The sequence below is a fragment of the Triturus cristatus genome, chromosome 2_2 (assembly GCF_964204655.1).
Source record: "Triturus cristatus chromosome 2_2, aTriCri1.1, whole genome shotgun sequence".
Taxonomy (NCBI): Eukaryota; Metazoa; Chordata; class Amphibia; order Caudata; family Salamandridae; genus Triturus; species Triturus cristatus.
In genome coordinates, this window is record NC_140582.1 from 1,111,235,705 (window position 1) to 1,111,263,464 (window position 27,760).

The 27,760-nt window shown below is 41.8% G+C and overlaps 1 long non-coding RNA gene across 1 annotated transcript in view; it reads left to right on the forward strand.

Annotated features, from left to right (window-relative positions):
• LOC146863232 (uncharacterized) overlaps positions 1 to 26,631 on the forward strand; it is a 137,444-nt gene extending 110,813 nt beyond the window's left edge. The window contains exons 2-3 of the long non-coding RNA XR_014978574.1: positions 26,302 to 26,409; positions 26,521 to 26,631. This is a non-coding gene — a long non-coding RNA (uncharacterized LOC146863232). The remainder of the gene's footprint in view (positions 1 to 26,301; positions 26,410 to 26,520) is intronic.
• The last annotated feature ends 1,129 nt before the right edge of the window (positions 26,632 to 27,760 follow it).

Here is a 27,760-nt window from a genome sequence, read left to right on the forward strand (position 1 = left end):
CTCTCAGTCAAATGAATTTCGTGTGTTAGGAGCGACTCGGCCCTTACGATAAATGCATCCAGGGTCCCGGCTACACCTCTTGATTTACTCATTTTAAGTCATAAAATGACCGGGTAGCCCAGTTGCAGACCCACCAAACAATACAGTGAGGGCAATAAGTAGCAAACTGCTTCACATTACCTTGATGCTGGATGTTCCCAAAAGAGGGGTCAAGACAGCATAGGGGGCTTCTGCCAAGACCAAATAACGTGGCTGTCACGGGGTCGCTCTGGAGTCACAAGGATCACTGTGGCACGAGGGCGCGGGGACCCCTGTGACGTCAGACCCACATTCACCTTGCTGGTCCCCTGTCTTTTCCCCACAGCCCTACGAGTGGGATTGTGATCTCACCCAACATGAAGACACGCTGACTAGGACGGGCCCCTTTAAAAATCCAGGGAGTGATGTGGAGCCCGCCCCCAACTACCTCGTGACCTACCCTCTGCCAATGAATAGGGACCAGGACGTCAACGTGAGAGAGACCAACGGACCAGGAAGAGAAGCAGACGTGGAGGACAGAGCACCGGGAACCGAGGAGTCGGAGGGATTAGCAGACGCCGCAGAGTACGGAGACTCGAGGAGACCCCGGGACAACAGAGTGGACGGAGGCGGAGGACGAAAGCCAGGAGGCCAACCGGAAGGCGCTTCGCCCAGCCACGTACCTGGAGGCGCGTGGCTCACCCAGGTACGCAGGCGTATGGCAGGGTGGTTTGGGAGGCGGGAGAAGGTATAGACAGCTCTCCCCTCTATTTGTCCGGTCAAACCTGGGATCACTGCACCTTCCTTAAAACGAGCACCGGTGTCCCTCACGCCCTTCCCCTACAGAGCACCTCACAACAGACAATTACAAGTGCTTTTCTTGTCTCCCTTGCTTTTTATGCCACACCGACAACGCCATCCGGGGGGACGGAGACAAGAGGAGCCGCCTAGCACACAAGCAGTATTCCAAAAAGCCCAAGGATACACGAGGAAGAATACCCACTGGGAGATTTCAGTGTTCACTGTGTGTACTCCTGACTGTGCCTTAAGGACTGCTTACAAACTGAAAAGACGTAGAGTAGAAATAAAAGCAATTTCATTCTACCACCAACCTGCCTCGGAATAGTCTGCCTTACGAACTGTCCCCAGTATACCTATTCCAGAACTGTACAATGCTATGTGAAGGTCACCCCCAGAGTCGAACAGTTCACAGTGGCCCAGCATCCTTCGGCCTCTGACGGCCTCAGACCGGCCCGCCCTTGGTCCGGGCTTCGTCCGGACTATGTCCCTTGTGCGTCCCGTGTCACAGTGGGAGAGGCTGCGCTATGAGCACGTTGGCCCCACCTCCCCCTCACTCGCGGCAGGTGTGGAAGGCAGCGGTGCACTCTGGGGATTGAAGTCCACCCCAGAGTGTGAATACCGAGTGTGCCGCCGGTGGTACAGCAGATCCTCGTCCCCCCAGGGGAAATCCCAGAGTAGCAGGAATGCGGCGGAGGCAGCAAGATGTGGCGGAGGCAGCAGAGAAACACCATGAGGACCAGAAGCAGACAGGAAAACACCCCATTCATTATATTTTGAATTCCATGTGAACCCAGAGTCCTTGAACATATCTAGGAGGCAGTATTTATTTAAGGACCAAACCTCTGATTTATCTGTATTGAGTTTATACCCAGAGACTACCGAGTATGTATATAGTAGTCAAAAGAATTACGGTAAAGATGCATTAGGGTTAGATAAATATAACAAAATATCATCAGAGTCTGCCATGCTCTTAAATTGGAAGCCCGAAAAGGCTGGAGATTGGAAATTGTTTCTAAAAAGGGTTCCACTCATAAAATTAATAAAAGTGGGGCTAAACGGCAGCCCTGTCGAGTCCCTCTGTGAAGAGGAAAATAACTGGATTGCTTTCCATTGAACCATAGAGGTAGAGGGTTCGGAATATAATACCTGAACATATCGAAGAAAATGGGGACTAAAACCATGCCATTTCAATGCTCCAAACATAAACTCCAAATTCACCCAATTGAAAGCCTTCTCAGCATCAAGAGTCATGGCAGCTAAAGGAGAATACAGTTTAGAAGCCAAATGAATAATGTTAAGGAAACTTCTAGAATTGTCTGAATTAGATTGTCCCTTCACAAACCCCAACTGATGTGTGTCAACTAAATCTGGAATAACAAGATTTATACGGAGTGCCAATAATTTTGCAAAGATCTTACAATCCATATTAATCAATGAGATAGGTCTATAGTTGCTACACTGAGAGAAATCTTTTTCTTTTTTTGGGAGTAAACAAAGCATAGCTTGAGAAAAAGAGCCTTGGGTCAGCCCAGTGGTCAAAAAATGAGCAATAAGAAGTAATAACTTAGGAATTAAAAGGTGTCTAAAATGTAGATAAAAGCATACAGAAAAACCATCAGGCCCAGGAGTTTTATCTTTTGGAAGTTGGTTAAAGGCATTTAAAATCTCTTGCTCACAAATTGGAGCATCAAGAGTAGATACGTCTACAATGCTATCCCGAGATTTAGGAAGTGATTGAAGGAGCAGATTCAGGGGTATATAATTTTGTGTAAAATTTAGAAAAACATTCTAATATTTTGGAATCAAAAATGTGCCTAACCCCTGCTGTATCCGTTATTGCCACAATCTTAGATCTCTGCTTCCTTATTTTAAGGTAATTAGACAAGGTTATGCCAGCCAAGTTTCAACCACTGTAGTGAGGACATGGGGTTAACAGCGGACACTGCTAAAGTTAGCATAAGTTAGTATATGCTTAGCCGCCATTTGCTGCCTTTTGCACACGTTATTACATGGCTCTGTTCTCATAAACACCCTGCTTGCGCTTTTTCACATGAGAACTGTCTGCCTTTCACACATCTAACTGTACACTGTGCTCCTCGTCTGCACAGCGTGTTCAAGATCGAAAAACAATATATGCTGTTGATTCACTTTGGTCAGTTCCATGCCCATAGACATAACATGGAACACAGCTGCACTACTGAAACTCGGGTGCTTTTAATATGGCATTACACTCACTCTCACACTGCAACACCTAATGTATATCGGCCTTATAGGACTCTCGAAGTTCCAATTTCGGCATGGCAACACAGTATTTGATTTAATGGCGCCCTACCCCACTCAGTGACTCTGGTCCGTATAGGCACTTAATCAATTCCAGGGGCCACTTGGCCAGTTTTGGCCGGGTACAAACCACAGCCACTTTATCACTTTATCTAGCAGTCACAATAGACGAACTGCGTGTTTTGCACACCTCCTTAATAGAAGTGCATAGGGCTCTAGTACATTACATCTCACGCAATCTCCAGGTGGGAGCACCTGGGGTTGCAGCGCAAACAGCTATACCTTGCGGACTGACTATTAGTCCCATCATGGTTAATTTGGTTATGGGCAAGAGTCCACAGAATAAGGATGATTTACCTTACTGGCTTGCTAAGAAATTTGACCAGTTGGAAGAGGTATTTCCAAATACCACTTCTGTGGAAAAACACAGGATTTTAACTATTAGTTTGCAGAAAGACTTAATACCCGAAGTAACCGATTGTGAAAATTGGGGCAAAGTGTTTGTGGCGGTGTATGCAAAGAGTTTTGTCCCTCCCTCTATGACTGTGCTCCCCTCCGTGATTAAGCGTGTTAAGGATGAGCACGGCCCGGAGGCGACTGTGGAGTTGGGTATGAGGTTAGTTGGAGTGTTCGACGTAGTTGCTGATCTGATCCTTGCTAACGTCAAGGGAGATGCAGTTAACTTTCAAGTGTCTAATGCTTTGCGCCTTGTCCCAGAGGAGGAGAAACCCTGTGAATTACAAAAGATTTTTGCAGATGCTTATAAGACCATTGGATGCAATAGTTTGGGTGTTAAGCCTTTTGCTAGAATACCAGCACAACAGGAAACACAGATGGTGCAGTCTACTAAAGACGAGTGTCCTATCTTTCCCAAAAAAGAATTGGAAAAGTAAAAAACAGGGGAAGCAACAACAAAAACAAGGGTCACGTGCAGCATCACTGGTACATGAGTCTTCCGAGCGCACTTATGATTTGCGCGACAGCGCGAGAATTAGGTCTCCTTACAGGTTTCAGGTTCCTGATCAGCGTTCTCCTCATTCTTCTCAGGAAACATCAGGCTCACAGGCCGGTGGCGGAGAATGCCAGGAGCGCGGCAGAGGTCGAGGTGCCCCACAAGGACGTGAGCAACCTCATCAGACTGACGGAAAAAGGAAGCAAGATGATTTTCCTCGTCAGCGCCCACAGTTTCAGAAAAAGAAAGATGTAGCTTTAACAGCGAGATATGCCACAGACAGCGAGGACCCGGCTCCGGAACCTATCATGGGCAGTAACGCAACTAGATAGCGCTGCGGAGGTTACCATAGTGCGGCAAGCACTTCGTCCATTTCTGGAGGTGACAGCAACTGAAACTTTCATCACAGTTGAGACGGCTGACACCCAAGTTGCTCCCCCTGACAGATTATATGACATACTTCTTCTGATTGAAGGTGACATACAACCTGTAAGTAAAGGTATTTTTTGGGAAAATCTGACTACTTCTTATGACATTTTGTTGGCAGAGGCAGATTCACCCCCGCCTTTTGTACTAGCAGCTCCATGGGGAGAGGAGGTTATACTCCCAAGTTTTTAACATTACGTCTCCAAGGAGCAGGCAACGGCTTATGCAGAAGAGTGGGCTTTGGTGCTTGCACCAGCACTGTACCGTACTCAGGTGGGCTGGGATAAAGATTCTCCACTGCATGAGATACCATTACGGTCTATGCCACAGCCACAACCCCAGTATCCCCTCTGGCAGGAAGCTAAAACACACGTTTCTGAGATTCTAGATCAATTAGAGTATCAAGAAGTGATTGAAACATGTGTGTCACCTATGAAAAACCATATTTTTACCGTAAACAAACCCGAAGGGTCGTTCCGCTTAGTTTTGGATTACCGGCATTTGAACTCTCATTGTCTCACCTGTGCGTTTCAGAATACCCATAGTTCTGCTCTAGTAGACAGTCTTGCTCGTAAAAAATATAAAACGATGCTTGACATTTCCACCAGCTTTTTCAGTCACAACTTGGCCCCTGAAGGCAGTCAATGGACTGCCTTTACAGCCGGCGGAAAACAAAAATAATTCAGGCGTTTGGCCATGGGCTACAAAAATAGCCCGGGTGTATTTACCACCAGTGTCGTCTCTTTGTTGGACGGCATAGACCCTGATGCGTACTCATACGTTGATGATATTTATCTCACGGACGACGAATTATGGCCGCATCTTTGTCGCGTGGACCGCATCATAGTTTTGTTTGCGGACTACGGCTATAAATTTAACTTTGCAAAATCAGTTTTTTTCTTGGGCTACGGGCTCTATAATGAAGGTAGAGGCTTAGCACCTCACTTCTTGGAGAAATGTGTACGTTTGCTTCCTCCTAGAACCCTGAAAAACTGCAGTCTTTGCTAGGATTTTTATATTTCGGTCAAACTTACATTCCCGAATATGCCCAGCGTATCAAGCTGTTGTATGCTTTGATACAACCTTCTTTGTCAAAAGTCTGCTGGCTTCCGGAACTATCCCGCAATCTTTGCAGTCTGATCTTCTTGAATCTAAATACTTGTTGACACATGATACTGTTGTATTCCAAAAGTATTCACCACAATCAAATTGATGTTCAACGAAGTAATTACTTTATTCAGAGCACAAGAGCAGCGTTGGTGTTCCCAATACAGCCAGCATACAACTGCCAGTGAAGGAACACTTCTATAAAACATGCCATAGCAACCTTAGAACATGAAAGTAGAATGTAACATTTAAAGCGCCATAACCCATACAACATTTCACTAAGTACCAAACATAACATATCCTCTTCCCTTTATCTCTTTCCCAATAACTATACACCAAACATCATATGAGCTATAACATTAAGAAACAAGCAACTCAATTACTTATCTATCCCCACATACGTAGTCTTGAAGGTACCTTGGTGGGCACCTAGGTCTCTGCAGCACCATTCTATTATTGACACCCTCACCCCGATCTTCACTAATCACAGAGGGTTGATTTTTACACATTTCTTCGTCACTAATGAATAGGTAAGGATTTAAATCACTATCCTGCTCAACCATCTTATCTTTTCCCTAAATGGCATCTTTCTTGTAAAGTGCAACTCTTCTCAAGTTCCAATTTTCTCCATTATATAATGTAACATGCCTACTGTGCACGTTTTTCACTTTATATGAACCTCTAAATTTGGTGAATCCAGCCCCAATCCGTCCAGGCTTAACCTTTACCCAATCATTGGGTTTTATGGAAATACTATGTGGAGGTGTTTTACCCTCCTCCACTTTGTCATAGTCCAAATTAGCTAAACCAATACACTCTTTCATCCATGCTGGAATTAATTTGGTACTGGCAGGACGCCCTCTCATGACAGCAAACGGTACCTTCCCAGACACCGTATTCACTGTTGTGCGATATGCCCACACCAAATCATTTACCATGGATTTCACATCCTTCCTATTTGCTATCGCCATCTGGATAACTCCTTTCACCATTCGGTTTGCTCTTTCCACCACTCCATTTCCCTGTGGGTTATAAAAAGATGTTCTAGTATGTACTATTCCACATGACTTTAAATAATGAGTCATTTCCTCAGATGTCAATTGCGTGCCATTATCCGTAATTAACCTAACAGGGTATCCTTCTTCTTTGAAAATATTAGACAAAACTCTAATAGTATTCTTCGTAGTGATTTCCCTTACAAATTCCACAATTAACCATTTGGACATCACATCAACAATGACTATCCCAAATCTTAATTCTGTACTCAAACCAACAAATGGGCCAATAAAATCCAAACAAATAGTATGCCACGGTAGCTCTGGAACATCTATCTTACCTACATCATGTTGATTGCCTACTTTCCGTCTTTTATCACTCTCTACACACTCGGCACACCTCTCAACCCAATCAGACACCTGTTGATCCATTGCAGGCCACCAAAAATGTTCCCTTAACCTTTTCTTTGTAAGAGTTTGCCCCATATGGCCTTCATGAGCTAATCTAAACAAAGAAAACCTTAAACCTTGTGGAGGAATAAATTTGTCCTCCTTCATTATGATATTACCTTCTTTATCGAACATGGAAAGCTCTTCCAAAACCTTCACAAAAGGCCTCACACCAATCGGAAGTGTGCTTTCCCTCCTGTTTCCCTTAATAATTAGATCTTTAACTCCTTGAAGAACCTCATCCTTTATCATACTGTCATTCCATTGATTCCTATCTATGGCCCCATTACAAAATTCCACTAACTCATCCTCTGCTGCAACTGCTCCTTCATATTGGAATGCCTCAACCTTCATTTTATCAACTTCATTCCAAGGCAGCGGTAATCTAGACAACCCATCTGCTTGACAATTTCTCCATCCAGGAATATACTCGACTCTATATAAGTATTCCTGTAAACGAGCTGCAAGTCTAGCTAATCTTGCCGATCCCTTGCCTGCCCCACCAGGAGATAAGATCTTAATAAGAGGTTTGTGATCAGTCTGTAGAGTAAATTGGAATCCCCACAGATACATACGAAAATATTCAGCACCCCAAGCTGCCGCCAGAGCCTCTCTTTCAATCACCGATAAATTTCTTTCTGAATTAGTCAGGGATCTTGAAGCAAATGCCACTGTTTTAATACCAGATGTGTGTCTTTGTGCCAATACAGCTCCTATGCCCACGGCACTAGCATCTACCGTAAGAACTGATTTTAATTTTGTGTCAAATGGAGTTAGAATCTTTGCTTCACAAATCTCTTTTTTAATCATATCAAAAGTTTTCTGTTGTTCTATATCCCAGACAAATTTGTAACCCTTCCTTAGAAGTATTTTAATTTTCTCAGTCTTCTCTGCAAAATTCTGTACAAATTTTGCATAGTATTCAATGAGTCCTAAGAAGGATCTAAGTTGATCCTTGTCTGATGGTGCTGGAGCTTTTCTTATGGCCTCCACAAGATCACGTTTTGGTTTAATACAATCACACGACAAGGTATAGCCTAGGTACTCAACTTCTTCTACACCAAATTTACACTTCTCTTTTTTAAGTGTTAGACCTGCATTATCCATTTTGTGCAATACTTCTTTTAAAACTAAATCATGTCGTTCTTTTGTTTCCCCAAATACCAAAACATCATCCTGAAAATAAACAACATTCTTTGTATCTTTCAAAACTGAACCCATCATTCGTTGGAATACCCCAGCAGCGGATGCCAACCCAAACGGCATCCTAGTAAACTGAAAAATCCCTTCAGTCGTGATGAATGCCGTCAATGGTTTCGAATCTGCATGTAACTTTATTTGGTGATATGCACTGCGCAGATCTAATTTTGAAAAATACCTCCCTCCTTTCAGAGATAGAATAAGTTTGTTTATATTTGGTAACGGGTAATTATCAACCACAATATTTTGATTTAGTGTGCACAATTCCACACAGAACCTGTAACTACCATCAGGTTTGCCTGTGATAACAACGGGTGAAATCCATCTTGATGTCTCAATCTGCTCTATAATACCCTGTTCTACCATTTCACTCAGCATTAGTTTAACCTCTTGCCTAGCAATAATAGGCACTTTCCTAACCTTATGTTGCATTGGTATAGCATCAGGTTTTAATACGATTTTGTGAACATACCCTTTAAGTTCACCAATCCCATCCTCGTCGCCAATTTTGTATTCCAAAAGTATTCACCACAATCAAATTGATGTTCAACGAAGTAAGTACTTTATTCAGAGCACAAGAGCAGCGTTGGTGTTCCCAATACAGCCAGCATACAACTGCCAGTGAAGGAACACTTCTATAAAACATGCCATAGCAACCTTAGAACATGAAAGTAGAATGTAACATTTAAAGCACCATAACCCATACAACATTTCACTAAGTACCAAACATAACAGATACCAACACAAACCAGGTGATACGTATCATGCCATGCACAGTGGGTTTCACTTACTTGACGTTTAATGAAGGTGACACAGTGCCGATCGCTTACAAATCAAATTTGTACACTTTGGCTGAACTGCGGTTTTCCACTGTTGAAAAAGTCTTGACAGCTGTCCGAATGGCGATCCTAAAGGAACGCGCTTTCGCTCAGGGGAAACGCATTTTGGTTGTGACACCATATCCTACTCTTGAAGCAGTTACAAAAGCAAGTGTACCAAACTCAAAGGCTTTGCATCGGTGTTGGATAAAGTGGGCTACTTCTTTGACATCACCAGATGTCACGTTTATCTTCGACTCCTCGCTTCAAACACAGGAGTGTTTACAGTATGAATTTGTTCATCCTGCTCCTCTGTCTATGCGTCCGCTTGAGGAATACCATTGTATCATTTACACCGACGGTTCGGCACAAAGCATCCTTATTCCAGAGCATGCGCTATTGTGGCCGGTGCCATAGTGAACGGAGAGTTCAAGTCCAGTGTTGTACACACACAGGCACTAGGTGACTGTACCGCCCAATTAGCGGAGCTGCCTGCTCTGGTACTTGCACTGGAGTTTGCAGATCCGAATGTGACTACTTTAATGGTAAGTGATTCCTACTACTGTGTTCAGTCTTTTAATGACAACCTATTCTTTTGGTCTCAGAATGACTATTGTGATTCTAAAGGCAGCGCAATTAAGCAAAAAATGCATTGGGTTCGAGTCTCAGATCCTAAAGAACGTCTGCCTCTCACACATGTGATTCATACTCTTGGCGACCAGTGCATAGGAGTACACGCAGTAGGTAATAGTTTAGCTGATGAAGCGGCTAAATCAGCAGTAGCCACGTTTTCAGTTGCAGCAGTTACAATATCCATGAATAAGATTGATAATGACATCTTGGCAGCAATAGCTGCAACAGAGAAGGGTGGTAATTACCCACAGGGTTTCCCTTAAAAATACTCTTATCATTTAAGTCCTGATAAGGTTCCTTATGTGAGAATTTATGACGTTGGTTACAGGTTAATTCCCAACGTGGACCGCAGACTATCTCTGATAACCATCGCATAAAAAGGCATGGCTTCAGCGCATGCTGGAGTGTCTGCGACTGTTTCTATCTTACAGCAGTGAAACTGGTGGAGTGGTTTATATAAACAAACTTGTAATTATGTGCTTTCTTCTGACATTTGTCAGCAGATTAAACCATCTACGGTAACACGCCCACCACAAACACAGCTGTGCATTTCTAATAGACCTTTTTGATGTGTTTATCTAGATCACAGCAGTCCATTTTCTTCAGCTACTGCTTATAAATTCATCTTAGTTGCAGTTGATTTGTGCACACGTTTTCGTTGGGTCTGGTCACAATGTACTGCTGACACACGAACTGTCATCAGGGATTTGCGTGTCTTTGTGGGAATTTTTGCATGTAGCACCTTTCATGCAGACCAGGGTCCCGCGTTCGCCTCTAAGGCCTACAAGGATGCCATGAGGTCTTTGGGGGTGCATGCCAAATGTTCGTCTCCATACAGGCCCGAGGGCAACTCAGTTGTGGAGCAAATGAACCGTGACTTAAACCAATCCTTGACAGCTAGGATCTTAGGTACTGGCAGGAACTGGTTCGCCCATTTGTTTAGCGTACAATGTGCACTTAATAATCTCCCTAGAAGATCTCAGGCTGGGCGGACCCCATACAAAATGCTCTTTGGCATGAAAGTGTTTGTGCCAGACCTTGATGGTCTAGACATGGCGGCGGCTAGCGCATCCTTTGACGTAGATAATCATTCTGCTATGTTACAGAACCTACAAGAGACCCGAGACAGTCTTGCAAAGGAACATTTACCCTCTACCACTGATGCAGCACTGCAGATTCCGGTAGTCGGCTGGCTACCCAAAGTTGGAGAACTGGTCCGAGAGAAGGTGGAGAACAAAAAAGAGTTTGGCCCCTCTTATCATGCACCTGTCCCAGTGCTTGGCGTGAAGGGTACTCGTACAGTCATTTTACAACCACTTCCTGGGCGCAAGGAAAATAGATACGTCTCAGTGGACAATGTCAAGCTACAACGTCTTGCCGATCCTGAATAGTATAACACCAGAGGCTTCTTGTCCAGCTTTGTCCAGAAATCAGATGTTGGGCGCTTCTGACAACACGCAGCGTGACACTGCCATAGAGATGGACTCTTTTACTAATCCTTTGCTAAACCCTCCTGCTTCCAGTCATAATGAAGAAACTGAATATGCTTATCCCACTACCGAGTCATTGCCTGGTTTGCAACTGGATACCCTTAACCGGTCACGTTTTTCTTTTGACTCGCATTCCACATCATCATTAGCTCCTACCAAATTTTCTATTTTTGTCACCTGGTTTAAACTGACTTATTTGGTTCCGCCTTGGACATACATCTGGTTTGTGCTCATCGCCATTTTTTTGTTCATGTCAATTGGATTTGTGACATTTTTTTTCCTTCTGATCAATGTTCACTACCTAGGTGAACGCTCTGAGGTAAGACTGGTTGATGGAACTTTGGTGCCACACTCTTCTTCTCACATCATGAAAAGAGACCAGACTTTTGTCAACATCTCCGCCTGGCCAGTTGCGGATGGAACAATTTGGGATGCAGTGGAGTTCCAAATTCATGGCCCTACAGAGATAATTATTGTACCAAATGTACTTCGTGTGTCAATGGGTGATGTAGTGAAACATAACATACAATCTGATGATTGGGAAGTGCAAGCCGTACAATCTTTATTTTCAGATATGAAGTACTATGCTGCTATTGATGCTGAAGATTTGCATTTGAATACTGCAAAATTGTGCTGATTTGTTTTGCTACCAGCATTATGGGAATCGCTACCTGCATAAAGCTAATACATTTAGACATGTTTTTAATTACACACAGTGGGAACATTGCCCGACTCTTTGGAAGGCAGTACAAAAACACTGTTGAAAAAGTATTTTACAGATTTTGATAAGTCAAAACCAGAGTTGTTCTACTTTAGATCAAATACTTCGACCAATCCCAAGGTAATGCTCACCCACACTAAGGGGCATATTATCAAGGTCCGGCGTTAACATTATCACCACTTTATCGGCAGAAAACTGCCGCTAAAGCGGCGATAATGGGCTTGATAATATGCCCTTGAGAATTCCAATAGAAGCCCATGCTCTGGTGTGAACATGGGCTTCTATTGGAATTCTCCAGGGCATATTATCAAGCCCATTATCGCACCTTTAGCGGCAGTTTTCTGCCGATAAAGCGGCCGGACCTTGATAATATGCCCCTAAATTATTGTATTCCAACTCCTTTATTGATAAATGGTCAGTGGGTGGCTATGATCTGTGGAAGGCCACAGTGTATCTTAAATCTATTCGGGGTTCTAGATCATGACAAGTGAGGGGCACAGAAGCTTTACATCGCGCGTGCCTCATCCCAACTCAGATTTTATTTTTAAATGATTCAGTCTATCAGACTACTTGTTTTGGATTGGCTACTTCAAAGCAAATGAATGCCCCTATGATTCCTGCTCTGGCTAAATATCAGAACTGGAGCAGTCATACCAATTATTATATTGAAGAGTTGCAATCATTGTCTACAAATGATACATTTAACATTTCTAGTTTAGACCCCCTAGGTTGGTAGGTTTGGCAGACCAGCGTGCAAACTCCGGTTCCATGACAAGGCCCCTGGCTACACACAGGATAGGCCTGATCCACATTTTTCTAACTCCCATTCGGTTACCACCTATTCAGTTGGAAAGTTATGTCAAAATTGGTTACAACATTCAACACTTTCATCAGTAAAACAACATTTGTCGTTATTATCAGGTGACATTGATTTGACAGATTTCATAAAAGGGCCTGCTGGTCCTAGATCAAAAATATTTATATACGCAGCTTACAATGAAATCTGGAAGCTGTCCCAAATTGAAGCGGCTTCACGTTTAAGGGCAATAGACCAGGGTAATCTAGAAGAGCTACTTGTCGTTGTTGATATTAGTATTAGTATTAACATGCTTTCTTCCCACATTTATACATTGGATAATATTGTTTCGTCTATTGTTGATATTGTACATGATGATGTGTCTGTTTAATATCATGGTCAAAATCAATTGCGTTCAGTTATTCAGTTTGCATGGACTTTACAAACTTTGAAAATGGGGAAAGTTCCAATCGACTATTTGAACATGTCATCGTTATTTTTGCCATTTAACTTGACAGACAAACAGCAATTTATGTCCATGAAAGATGCTACATACACTCTTTTACATATTGAAAAGTTAGATCCTTTACCATTCTCTGTGGCCGAGACTGATTCTGTTGTCTGGCTCATCCATGGGGTAATAATCCTGCCGTTTTCTTTGTTTAAATGTACCTCATGCATGAATCATTATCCACTAGGCCGCTTTGAACCCTTAGGCACTGTTCTCCTTCATGAGGTGTGGTCGTTACCATTCACATACAGATGCATGCGGGATGACAAAGGGGTTTACCTTACTGGGGAATCATGCGATTCAACCATAGGTCATTCTCTGGTTTGCAAGAACATACAGTTGCATCGAGCCTGTAAACTTACGGCCCCAAATCTTGCATGTGTTTTAAAGGGTAATCCCGTGCCAGCTATTTTCACCCTGCTTGCAATCGGTAGTTATCTGCTTTTAAATAATGAGGAATGCTGCGGCATACTTTCCGGCATCCCTTACATTGTGACAGTCTCTCAACGCGTGGTTTGCTGTAAAAATGTACTTTTTCCACCCCCACACGGGAGGCTCGATAACTCAATTTGGCCTTCCATTCCGACCTTGAAGGCAGACTTCAATAAATTGAGCACAATAAGAGCATTATTATCCCAAAAAGAAGTTTCGCTCACATCTGCCCAGTAGACATTTGTCCTTCATGTAGCAAACACCCGGACAGAGATGCAAGCCCTTCTTAATACTGACCTCCCACTGCATTTCAGTGTGTTAATTCATACCATTTTCAATGCCTCTCACACTACTGGCTAGGCCCATTTTTTTTAAGTTGTAGGCTCTGGCCTTTTGACTTCTTTCCAAACTATATTTGGTGTGATACAGGCATGTATTCATTCTATTTTTTCCAGCGTCTTCGGTCGGTTGCCATTATTACTTGCCTTAGCTGCTGGAGTTCTGCTGTTAATTTGCCTGGTGCGGAATGGCTGCTCTTCCTGTGGCCCTGCACTGTCCAGACCGGCTGCAGATGCTTTGACGCCGTATGCTTGAATGCTACGGTACTCTGCCCCAGGCCACACTCAGCGTGGCTTATGGATTGTCCTTTTGTTTCGCATATTACACTTGCATGCAACCAGTCTTCACCTGCTTGGAATGTTCATTTGAATGGGCATTGGATCTTTGCCTCTCCAATACGGTATCTCCTGCACCGGATTTTGATCTGCTAATGAGTCCCTTAGTGTCCCATGAGCAAGAGTGTTCCAGTGTTGGGATTATGGCCTGTGCGGCTGCGCTTGGAGTTTTGGCGCGGTGGGATATCTGTGCGGCTGCACAGGGTTTCCTCCAGCGGAGTTACATCGAGTATCACGCAAGTTGTCCTTTGATGGTGCTGGAGGCACCCATCTTTGAAGAACACATATCTTCATTTATTAGACTGGATGGCGTCTCTTTTTTCGACGATCACAATGACTTCCTCTTGGAAGCTGTTGCAACTTACTGCTCACACACACTGATGGATTAACTTGGCTGGCGCCCATCATCTGCCGGATTCTTTTTTTGTTTGTGGTTTGTTAACTTTTTACGCGATGAATTATGTTTTTTCCCAGGCTTTCAAATTGACTCTCTTTGCCTAAATTTGAGGTCACATCGATATAGATGCTCTTAATTCTTGCTCACCCTCGTTGAACTCTGTGTTTCATAAAGCTCTGTCCGATGGCCTGACCAGGGGAGGGTGTAGTGAGGACATGGGGTTAACAGCGGATATTGCTAAAGTTAGCATAAGTTAGTATATGCTTGGCCGCAATTTGCTGCCTTTTGCACGTGTTACTACATGACTCTGTTCTCGTAAACACTCTGCTTCCTGGGTTTTTTTACATTAGAACTCTCTGTCTTTCACACATCTAACTGGACACTGTGCTCCTCGTCTGCACAGTGTGTTCAAGGTCGAAAAAAAATGTATGCTTTGATTCACTTTGGTTAGTCCCACGCCCATAGACATAACATGGAACACAGCTGCACTACTGAAACTCGAGTGCTTTTAATATGGCATTACATGCATGAAGAAGCACTTGGAGAAAATCATTTCAACGAAGAAGAGCTGTGCTTGTCCTGAGATATAAATCCTTGCATCTAAACTTGCAGGTATGGGGTCCCCCTGAGGTCTTCTATAATTATAATAAACTAGCTCATAAAATGGGGAGCGTGGTAAGGTGCTGTAGTCCTGTTTCCACTATCATTATATTATGGTTTCCACTTTTGTGCTTTATGGAATTGTAACAATGCTGATTATATTGTTCTTATGCATTTTGCTACTAGTATTGGCTCGTGTACTGCATTGTACAGCATGTTAGTTAAAATAAACATTTTAAACTATACAGTGTCTCTTTTTACTCACGTTGTGGACAAGTATGAGTGTTTGAATGAAAGAGTATTTCTCTTCCCATGATTCCTGAGAGGGTCGGAGTGACATGTTCTAGGAAGTCTAATCATTGGTACCTTCACTGTAGTACAGAGAACGAATGAGACACTATAGCTAGTCGGATTGGGGTTCTGGGCACCGAGGTGGTTTTTTTTGTTACACCACTACACACTGAGGTCCTGGTTTCCTGCGCATAGTTCTGTGTATGTGCAGAATCCCTGCAACACCACCAAACATTTTCACATTAAACTGGAGTATGTTGCCACGAGCATTACCGTAGATCAAGGGGGAATGGATCACTTGTAACCAAAAATTAGCGGTTCGTGAATCTGGGTGTGAAAATATTAACACCTAGATAGGTGTTAATGAGAACCCTCAATAGCGTATTTTTGAGTGGTATGGGCGGTTCTGGGCGGTTTATCTTGATTCTCCGCCTTATCAATACGCATCAGCATTATCATTGGGTCTCTTTTGTCATGCTGCCTCCACCTGGAGGGAACAACTGTTTCTTGGTAGTGATCAGGAATAATTGTGAAAAAGTGATAATAGTGAGGTTAAAAATGTCGTCCCACACTACCTTGAAGAAATAACAATTTATTCTGGTGGGCGTGTGGGTAGACTATTAAAAAAGAAGAAGTGGTGCTACAGGTTAGATTATGTAACTTAAGCACTGTGGGTGTCCATATCAAAAGGTCGACATGTTTCTGCCCGTTCAGTGCCCCAGGAGGGGGTCGTGGGGCATTCTTCAGGACCTATTAGTGTGAGCTGTTGTTGTACAGTTCAAGTATTAGAAAAAATGCTGTCTTCAGACAATATGATAGATAGCAACGTCTCAGAAATTACTGTTACCTTGAGACGCATCCGATTTGCTGCTTTGCCGTGGCAGCGTCACTATCTTGCCTCAGTTTCGGGCAATGCACAACTTGTGCTGACGCTGGCAGGCAGGGCTCGTGGAGCATTACCCCAGGATTGTTTGCCATATTGCAGCTTGGCTTTAATAAGTTTAGACAAAGTGTTATTTCGATTACAGGAGAAGAATTCATGTTCTAAATCTTTAATCTGTCCTAAGAGTTGCACAGAGTCCCTAAGAGCCCTCCTCTTGTTTTTGCGACACAATCATTATAAAGCCCCTTTCTGTTGTTTAAAAGCATCCCAAATTATATTCATCTGTGTGTCTGAGGTAAGATTATTCTCAAAAAACTCTTGCCAAAATATTGTCAACAGTTCTGTAAAATGTTTTTTGAGCAGAAGAGTATTGTTAAATCTCTACTTGCGAGTAGAGGGAGTGGGGGTAGGATTGTCTAGATCTACATTAACAGGAGCATGGTCTGAAATAAGGTTTGACCCTATTTCAGCATGTGTTAGGAATTGGAGAGTAGCCTGGGTAAAAAATCTATAGTCTACTCTAGAATGAGAATTATGAACAGGAGATAAAAAAAGTTAATTATAACACATCAGGGTGAGAGGCTCTCCAAACATCAACTTATCCACTTGAGGATATGGTTCTTTGAATGGCTCTCTGCATTTTGCTAGGAAGACACTTAGTCTGAGATCTACGGTCTAAAAAGGGCTCCATAAGTTGATTACAGTCTCCCCCCACTATCAGATTCTTCGATTCCTTGGAAGATAAGAGAGAGGAAAAATTATTCCAGAATCGCAAATCTACTCCATTGGTACCATATACATTACAGATGGAAAACTGTGTATTATTTATCTTAAGATCTAACAAAAGCCAGCTTCCAGCATCATCTTTAGTTTCATGCAACAACTGAATATTTAACGATTTATGAAACAATATTAGAACACCATTTTTACTATTTACACTAGGGGAACTAAAAATACTACCAACCCGCTGCCTGCGCTGGGAGGCTGTGTCCTGCTCCTTATGAGGTGTTTCCTGCAATAAAGTGACCTGACAATTCAATTCTGATAGGTGTGACAACACCCTCTGTTTCTAAACAGGGTTGTGAAGACCTTAACATTCGTAAGTTACTCATGGAAGAGAACAAGAAAAACAGCTAAAGAATGAACAAGATAACAACCTACAGTAGACATAATACTTGTCCAACCATAAGGAACCGGGTAGAAAGTGGTAGAGGACAAAACGAACAAATTTACATTTAAGAAAGTTCACTGCATAGCAAAGAAAAGAAGAATAGAAAGAGGTTACAAAGAAAAGAGAGAGAAATGGAGAAGAAGAGATGAGAGGAGCAAGGGGAGAACACGGTCTCTCCTGATGTATATATAGAAGAGAGATGATAAAAAGCCCAAGGGCTTTACTCATGAGAATGAAGATCAAAAGAGTCAATATTATTGAAAGGAGGGAACGAGAAAAACAGATGACGCTCAAAAGAAGAAACATTAAGTAAGTAAATATGATATCAACAAGTAGTGGAAAGACAATGTAAAAGAGAAGAAAATATAACCAACATGGTACCATAAGGATTTATCAAACATTAAGGAGACAGTTTTTAACGGAGACATCTTCATCAATACAAGAGGGGGTTAGGGACCTGCAAAGAAAAAAGAGCGGGACTGCCTGTTATTTAATAAATGGGAAACATTTAAGATTTACTAAGTTCCATATCTTCTCCTTTGTCAACAAATATGAATCTCTTGAGCTCTGCAGGGTCCTCAAAAGTTATTGTCCTGTATTTATATGTAACTTTGAAGAAACATGGACGAATAAGGCCATAACGAGCGTTCATGGATCATAGTATAGATTTGAGATCTAAAAACTGCTTCCGGTGATTAGCAGTATTCCTTGAAACATCTTGACTAAAGAAAATCTTCTGCCCAGACCATAACATTGGTTTACCTGCTGTAAGAATCCTCATTAGAGCAGAGTACTGAAGAAGATAAGCAATAATCCCGCGTGATCTATCTGAGGTTGAAACGTTGAGAGGACAAATCCTGTCTGCCCTCTGCATATTGAGATCAGCAGGTTTCAGCCAGCCAACTATTTTGGCATATGAATTTTCGGGAAGTTGACCATGTCGGGCCCTCAGAACCCTCCAGTATGCCATATATGCGTAAATTGTTGCATCTATTACGATTCTCCCGATCCTCTGTAGACTTCTTTAGCTGAGACACCTCTTTAGATAAAATATCCACCTTAGCGACTACATCTTGAGCATTGCTAATCCTTTGTTCGACCTCTGTAAGTCTAGAGTCCAAATGAGACCCTTTTCCCTCAATTCTTTGTAGCATCGAAGTAGTATCTGCTATAAAAGGTCATAGTGTCAAAGGCAAAGGTGATTTGTTTGGAGAACATCTTTTTTAACCCTTTTATTAGCATTGCCTCCAGATTCTTTGCGACCATTGGTTTTAGAATTGATAGAAGCCTGAGATTTAGTTGAGTGTGCAGACTCCATGATTGTATTGGTCAAGGAACAAGCAGGATAGGTTATAACATGTCCCTCAGTAACCACACAGGCAAAATAGATACTGAATGTGCAGCTATTGACAAGGTGGTCCAGTAAAAACAGACTAATACAATGAAAAAATATTATGAGGAGTCACAGTAAAGGCAAATAATCCAATAACAACGAATACACTCTTATAGAATCCACGTGAGATGCACATGTAATGCACATGCTGTCTTTGAAAATTGCCCAAAAAGTATAAACACCATGAAGAGGACAAGAAAAATTATTAAAGTGGGTTTCTCCAGTTTGGGCAATAGTCTTTTGTCCATTAAGCTCACATTTCTGGTGGGAAAAGTGGAAAAAAACTGTTGGCTCACTTTCGCCTGAGGAGAGACGAGCTTCAAAGCTCGTAAAATGGAGGCCCTAATAAGGAGCACACCGGGAGCGGCAAGGAAAAAGCATTAAAGTAGCTAATTAGAACAATTTAGAGTCTAATAACCTACCTCACTGCTCCTGGGAGATTCTGACGCCTTTATGCATGTTTGTATGGGCCGCACTGTGCCAGATAGGTGTCTCTCCACAAAGCCGGTCCCTCGATGTTTCAAAGGGATGATAGTGGGTGGCCATCTTGTCTGACTGCCTCCACCGAGTCCAACCTTTCAATCATTTTGAACAACACTTATGTACATTTTCAATATTCTTTAGACAAACACTGCACTTATGTCAACATTTTAAGGCCACAAACTTAAAAAACAAAGGACATAAATCATATATATTATACATCAAATTAACAGCAAAAGTGCTATAAACACAATTTTATTAATCAAGTCACTAATTCAGGAAATGAAGGGAGTTGTCCTATTCTACTCTATTTTTAAGAGAACTCCTTATTTATACGCATTTTAAAGGGGTTGTGCCACCATATGGTTTGAATAGAGCGGGTCATCCAATGTTCCTTTTAGACTTGCCTGTGTATGGTTATTAGTTATCATTAACTCCCTTGTGCAACAAGGTGAACACATTTCAAATTCCCTTCACAAGTGTTTAAAATAGAGACAAAAAGAACAACCCTTTGCAGATGTACAATCACGTCTCCATTTAAGATTCTAATGTTCATCCATCAGTGGACATTTAATTTGCTAATTGGGGGATGCATTTATCAAATGCTACAAGGGCAGTATTGGGAGATCAAAAACTTGCAACACTGGCTACTTGCAAAGTGAGTGAGAAAGACTGAATTTGTTGCAAAATTTCTGTTTCAGGAATATCGAGAAAGAATGTTTCAAACCACAAGTGTTCATTTTTAGGCATGTTTAATTTTTGATTTTTTGGATGCATACACTGTACAAGGGTTAATGGTTTGGAATTCAACAATGCCAGTAAAATCAATATGGGGTTTTAATAATAATAATAATAATCTTTATTCGGTTTTTGACATTATAAAACCATAAAAGATATCATAACATACAAATGTTCATAGTAAAATTTGTTAAAAAAAAAAAATATGTTTAGATAAACAGTTAAAAAAGAGAATGTAAGTAGTTAAGTAATATAAAAATTATTTCACTATTTTACAAGTTTTTTCTGTGCCTCATAATACACTTTAAAAAATTCAGTACATGATACACTGTGCATTCAGAGTCCAAAGTTTGAAGAGCCAGCATGGCTGGACGACATTGTCTATGGCCCCATTTCTTTAATAGAGGAATTAGCCAGATTTTTCGATGGGTATGGAAGAACTTGCAGAGCAGTAGTGTATGCATAGTAGACTGTTGTGAAAGATCGTCACATGGGCATGGTTCCATCTGAGTTTTCCAGTTATTTTTTTCGGGAAATGAGACTAGTCTGAAAAAAAGATTCATTCTGAACCTTGTTAGGAGCATCTTTTCATAAGTTGTGAGCTCCATGGTCAGATATAGCTGGATCTTCAGAGACTGCTGTGTCATTATTGCATGAGTAACTGATTTTTTCGCAATCAATGATGTCAGTCTAAGGGATTCCAGGTGACTCAAGGCAGCTAGTTTCAATTCCTTTTTGGATATTTCCTTCACTTCTTCCAGCATATGATAATATTTTTCTAGACCCAGGTCGCAGAAAAAGTGTCTTACGTAGGAGAGCCAGGCTATTTTATGGGCGTGGTCCAGATCCATAGTGTCGCGTAAGATGGTTTTAGTCAGACTGTTTTTTTCTGATACCCATACTCGCCTCCAGAGCAAAATAGGTTGGATTTTTATTAAATCTTCGATATATGGGATTCCAAGTTCTATGTGTGAGGCATAGATGGAAGTGCCTCTTGGAGTTGATAAAAGGAACCTCATGAAGATGTTCTCCTCTTTTTGGATGGGGCCGGTGGGTATATGTCCCCAGAGCCCTGCGCCACATAGAGCGGTGGCTTGACATTTCGCAACATAAATCTGTAACAATTCTACTGATGGTCTTTTGCCGAGTTTGTTGGAGAATTTCATCAACGCCATAATTGCTCGTTTAAAAAGATGTCTCCTGGCCTCTACTGCCGCTTTCCAGTTCAGGGCGTCGTCGATCATGATGCCTAGGTAAGGATACTGTGAGGTCTTTTCAATTCTTTGTTCCTTTAAAAAGATGGACTTTGTTGTTTTTCTTGATCCGCCAACTACCATAACAAAAGTTTTTTTAACATTTATGTGGAGGTCCAGGGCACCCATGAAGTCTGCATATTTAGATAGAGATTTCTGCAGTTCAATGGGGGTACGTGCTAAGATAACTGCATCGTCCGCGTAGAGCAGAGCGGGGATCGAGCGGCCTTTTGCTCTTGGGAGGTCTCTCCCTCCTCTCAGCATAGACTTTTCTAGGCCATTGGTGTACAAAGAGAAGAGGAAGGGGGCCAGGACGCAACCTTGCCTCACACCCCGCTCTACCCTAAATGGCGATGTCAGTTCTCCTTGTGTCCCGTACCTCACTCTCGCCGTGGCTTCGCTGTATAGCTCTCTCAGAAAGTCCAAAAGCGGGGGATCTACCCCCATTTCGCTCAGCAGTGACCAGAGCCTTGCGTGCGAGACGCAGTCGAATGCGGAGGACAGATCCACATAAACCATATAAATGGAGCCAGGTTTTGCATGGGTATATTTTGATATTAACAGGCTTAGATTTAAGGCCTGTTCGACGGTTCCAAAGCCCTCCCTAAACCCGAACTGTAAGTCTGATAGAATGTTTTTGTCTTCTACCCATTGCTGTAACTTTTCGAGAAGGACTCTACCAACCAATTTGCCCACAGAGTCGAGGAGCGAAATTGGTCTATAGCACTTGGTGTCTTGTCGGTCCCCCTTCTTGAAAATTGGGACCATGATAGAGGATGACCATGACTCTGACAGCCCAAGTTTCATTGTTGCTAGGCAAACTCTGGTGAGTATTGGTACCCAGAGATCTGGAAGATGTTTAAATAAATCTACTGGGACCCCGTCAGGACCTGGAGCTTTCCCACTCTTACTTAGTGATAGCGCCGTATCAATGTCCTGCAGCTCGACCTCCATTAAGATTGGATATACAACTGGGTTGATAATGGAATGATGTTCTTCACTCGTAGATGTCAATTTGAAGATTTTTGAAAAATATGGGGTTCCAAAAGGTTGGCAAATTAAGGAACACAATAGAATATTCCTTGTATATTTTTCCCCAATTTATTGTATTTCTGAATGACACAAATCAAAATATTACATGATTTGGTTTTGCCAATATTGGCAAATTGGCAACACTATCATGGCGCTTGTTTAAGGTGCTTGCTCCCGTCCTTTGGAATTCTCTGCCCCTTCCTATCAGAAATATCACCAATCTTCTGTTGAAAGGCTGTAAAGAACTGGCCTATCTGCTGATCTAGCATCCCTTCATGCAGCCATTCTCTTCTCCTGCAATTAGCGCTGTGACGTCCTTTCACCAGGAGAGCCATGTGCTTTATGAATCTTTTAACATTAACATTAACATCCCAAAAAGTATCCCAACTTTCTAAACTGAAGGTGGAAAATAGAAATTAGTAACAAGAAAAATGCAAAGGCCAATTACTAAATGGCACATTTAAGTGCGTATGTATTGAAGCAAAAGAATCGTGTACCTGAAATTCACAATAAAATTAAATATCAACAACATTTGGTAGAGGCAAACCACAACATAACTTTATGAGGCCATGAATGCTTATGGTTTTGTTAGGCAAAACATAAAGAACAAACATCAAATGCGATTTACTAGCACTGTAATGTCTGCAATGCATTCCATTGCCAGGGGAACTATTAAGAACATTTGAGAAATAGATACTGAAACTTTTCAGGGAACATTTAAGATAATGGAGATTGACTTAATAATAATAAAGAAACTGTTCTAGGTCTCAGAGATGACCTCAACTGATTGTAAGTCCTTCAGGGCTCCTCTCAGGTCAAAGACAGCAGACCCAGTCCTCTTCAGATCTTCTACAAGCCTAGAATGTGATATGAAGAGGGTGCCTTTGGTTGGCACATTTATGGTTGGCACAAGCTAGTAGATGGTGGTAAATCTTCTCTGACCCTGGACTAGCTATGTTTTCAGTAGTTTCTGGTTGCCTTACTGCAAACAGACCCACAATGAAATGTGTCAGGGTAATTTGAAAGTGGCCAAAGTCTTCTGCCACACTCTGAGGCCTGGAGGTATATATGGGAGTGTACTATGGAAATTATGTATATCCTCCCACACGTAACACTAAAATCCAGTTTGATTCAGGCCCTTGACGCACACCAAAAAATGAGACAGAAGTCTGATAAGACACAGCAGGGTCTATCTGCAACCAGGCAGAGGATACACAAGAATTTTGATACAGTCCTCTTTGATCCTTTCCAAAGGGGCAACGTTTTTACGTGTGCCTCAGACAGGCTTTTTGGGCAGGATTTCATACTGTTGTTCCAACAGGAAAGGTAATCACCCCATCCTGAATGTCCAGCTGAGATCAGAGGGGTCATCCCTGCTCATTCAAGTCCATGTGTTAATCAAAGCTGTCTACTGATTGGCTCCTGAAAATAATTTCACACCTTATTAAGTACAAAGAGGCCAGCTGTTGAAGAGCAAATTAACCTCCAGGAGCGTATGGAGGGGTAACAGTAACTTTCTGAAAGCTATTTTTCCTTAATACTTATAAACAATCTAAGTTGAATTTAATTTTAGTAACAATTAAAAGCAGTGGTTTTTCTAGTTGGTCCCAAACCTGAGATAGCAATATTGTCATTTTAATCTGTACTTAAAGTTTCTCTATTGGACAGCCAGGCCTACCACCGTGAAAATAGCTTTTGGGACCTTGTCACTGTAGGGACATAAAGATATTAATTTTCCACATATCCCCCTTTAAATACCATCCATCCTACCTTGTAGGCTATAAGGCCTAAATTGGGGTGTCAATAAGTTAAAGGAACTTGTTGCCTGTACTTTGCTAGTCCTATTGTACTCCGCTGTTAGGACCTGTTCTTTGTCTGGGCTCCTGGTGCTTCTCCTTCACCTGGGTTTTTCCTCTGCAGCACCCGATGACTCTAAACATAGAGTACTTTTCCAGTTTACCCTCAGAGGTCCCACGGGTTCTGTGACACATGTAGGACACAAGTGTGTCAGTAGGAATCAGGGAGTCACCAACCAGTGTCCATCGAACAGGTCAATCCTTCTCCTGTCCTCCCACCCAGCAATGTTCCTTTAGACAAATACTAGTACCTGGGATACAGCTGAAGTTTGCAGGCCTTACTTTCTCTTTTTCTCTGGAAGTCAGAAGCCCTTGAGTCCATCTCTACAATAGGGTATAAGTGTTCTTGCTTGAGTCTCTATAGCAGGAGTCAGGTTTCAATAAATCTCAAGTCAACCTGTTCGCATCGCTTTTGATCCACTTTTGGTGATTTTGGACAGGTTTAAAAGTCATGATACATTTCAAATGTAAAGTGCACAAATTAAGCAGGAAAGGCTTTATGTGTAAAATCATTATCAGTAAGACTGTGCCAATTAACCGGTTGTTGATTTATGTCCGTCGCCAGGAAAGAGACGTATGAATTATAATATTTTCCAGTTTTTGATAGTGGCTCATAAACCCAGATAAGCCTTAAAACAGGATGTGGCTGGTTGATCTCCCTCATTAGACCATTCAAATGAAATAAAATATCTCTAAATAAGAATTTGAAAACTATGTTTGAGAAGGGAGCATTTCAACAACACATGTACAAAAGTTCTCAGAACACCATTGCACATCAGTTATGAAAACATGCAATGCTCATTCTTTTCCCATTTTCCATTAAGTATGATCATTATACGATGTTGAAGTAAGTGGCTATTCAATCATGCATATCACCTTAAATAGGGGGAAGATTAACATCACAGACACTATTCCTCCAGATCGCAATAAATGGAATGTTGTTTTAAAATGTAAAAGCTGCTGTAGAAGTTAATGGATAAATTGACCTTTTGGGATTATTGATAAAAATAGGTTGATCCAATGTCCCCACATTCCAGATTAAACCTGTTCAAGCTTAATGCATCCCAATAAAACACCTTGGGCAGAGCTCATCCACCACTTGCCAAATAAATTTGATAGACCCATACAAAACTACAAACTGCCAAATCCAATCTTTTAAAAAAGGTATGAGACATTGGAAGTGGAATTACCCAGAAATGATGGAGAAACGTTGGCAGTTTTACCATTTTGTTGAGATTGCATTGCTAATACCTCAAACAGGGAGACAGTTTCACAGCATAATGAGTGCTACACATTGCTTCAAGTGAGGATCAATCAAAGTTGGTAGGACTGTTTTCCATACGTGTGTAGTACCAGTAACTCCTAGATACATAGCATAATGACCCCAGCCTACTCTGTCATCCCTAACATCAAATCATAATAATAATAATATACCTCCATTGACTGTGTCTTAGATCCATTGAGATATTATTCGGGCTCAGTAAAATAATTCTGTGCTTCTGAGTAAATATAGGGTGGAGAGTGCAAGGGTCAAGATTATATAAGGCCAAATGGTCATCCCTAGCTGACAATTTAACAGCCAGCTGGGTTTAAAAAATGGTTAAAAAAGGACTAGAGAGATAAAGCAAAAGATAGTGGATATAGCAAGCATCCCTTCTGAGTCCCACACTGTATTTTAATCCCCGACCTGAACCATCACATAGCACTAAAACGAGCAGCAGCAAATTCACATAATATCTGTACTTGTTTTTAATATACTCGCCAGGAAAGCCAAAACAAGGAAGGAATGAAAACCATACTACGCTATGGAGTGCTTTTTCTATGTTTAATAAAGTCAATAACAAGAGCTTGATTGTGAGATGTGCAAAATCAAATAGTGTAATCGTCAAGTCTTTATCTGCAGTAGTATCACAACCAGGGACGAAGTCATGCCGAGACCAAGATATGGACCGAAAATGCTGAAAACAAAGATATAATTTTATCTTTGCATCTGAATTCATTACAGAAATAGGTCAGTATGAGTTGCATCTACCCAGAGGTTTGTGTTATTTGGAGTAATAGTTTTATAAATGTTATTCCATCATTAGAACTCTTAGATCTAATAATAAACAACTTCTTGCAGTCCCCAGGATTAAACGGTCATGGACGGGAGGTCGGCGGTTCCCATACAACGCTGCCAAGTTCTGGAACCAGCTTCCAGACTATATTCATCTTGAACATGACTATCTCAGGTTCAGGAAGCAGTTGAAGACCTTTCTCTTTCCATGAGCAGTGGTGAATGATAAGGTGTCACAGAAAGTGCTGGGATGCCCTTGGGTAGCCATGCGCTATATAAGTGTGTATTCATTCATTCATTCATTGGGCTGTTACTCTAAATGAAATGCCATAAGAGGAAACATTCATGATAACTGGTAATAAAACAGAGCTAATGTCCTCCTTGCAAATTTGCCAGAATATAGTGGGGTATATACCATTACCTGAGAGTGAGATATTTACCACTTGTGATAAATACCTCCTATTCCGAGTTTTCAAGAGATGAATGAGGCATAAGTTGCTGAATTATTTTTGACACAACACATTCCCTTTGTTTTGCTTTTTGTCCCAAGCATTTCTCGACATGTCTGATGTGCCAGAACCGACATGGGAATATGTGCAAGGGTGTGATACTTATCACTTAATTCATAATTTCGCTCCCTCTGTAAAATCTTGCTTGCACAGTGTTTTGGAATTTAGCCCCTATCTCATAATGATAGCTTTGATGTCTTGTACATTCCTAGGGGAAGGATGTTTGCTCCACCTGCTTTGGCAGAGATCCCCAGATCACTGATGTAATTGAGGCAGAATGTTGTGTCGACTGGTCACGGTCTAATCGAGCTGGAAGGAAGATAAGTTAAACAACCACCATCACCAGTGCAAATCTTTATTGTATAAAGTTTGGTATAGAACTCTTTAAACATTTGTAATAATCCCTTCTGCTGGACCAGTAATTTGTCTCTGCGATGTGAGTACTTTTGTGACTTGTGATTTTTGCTATGCACCCTCCCCATAGTTCTAAGTTCACAGATGCTCAGCCAGTGTGTGTGTCTGTCTGTGTGTGTGTGTGAGGTCACAGAATGTTGATGAGTGCCTGGTTTGTGTGAATGTTAGTAGGAGAGAGGCAGCTGGCAAAAAAGGATGCTGCTCCTGGTGGGGCATTACCTTAAACCTGTAACCTGTATCTAAACAAGTTCTACTTCAATAAAACTACACCCTACCATCTAAGAGACTTGACTACTTGCCTACAAGAGTGTGTCTTTATTTACATATACCATTCATCAAAAAAGGATAAGGTCCGGGGTCTGATCCTTTTCCTTGAAACACTA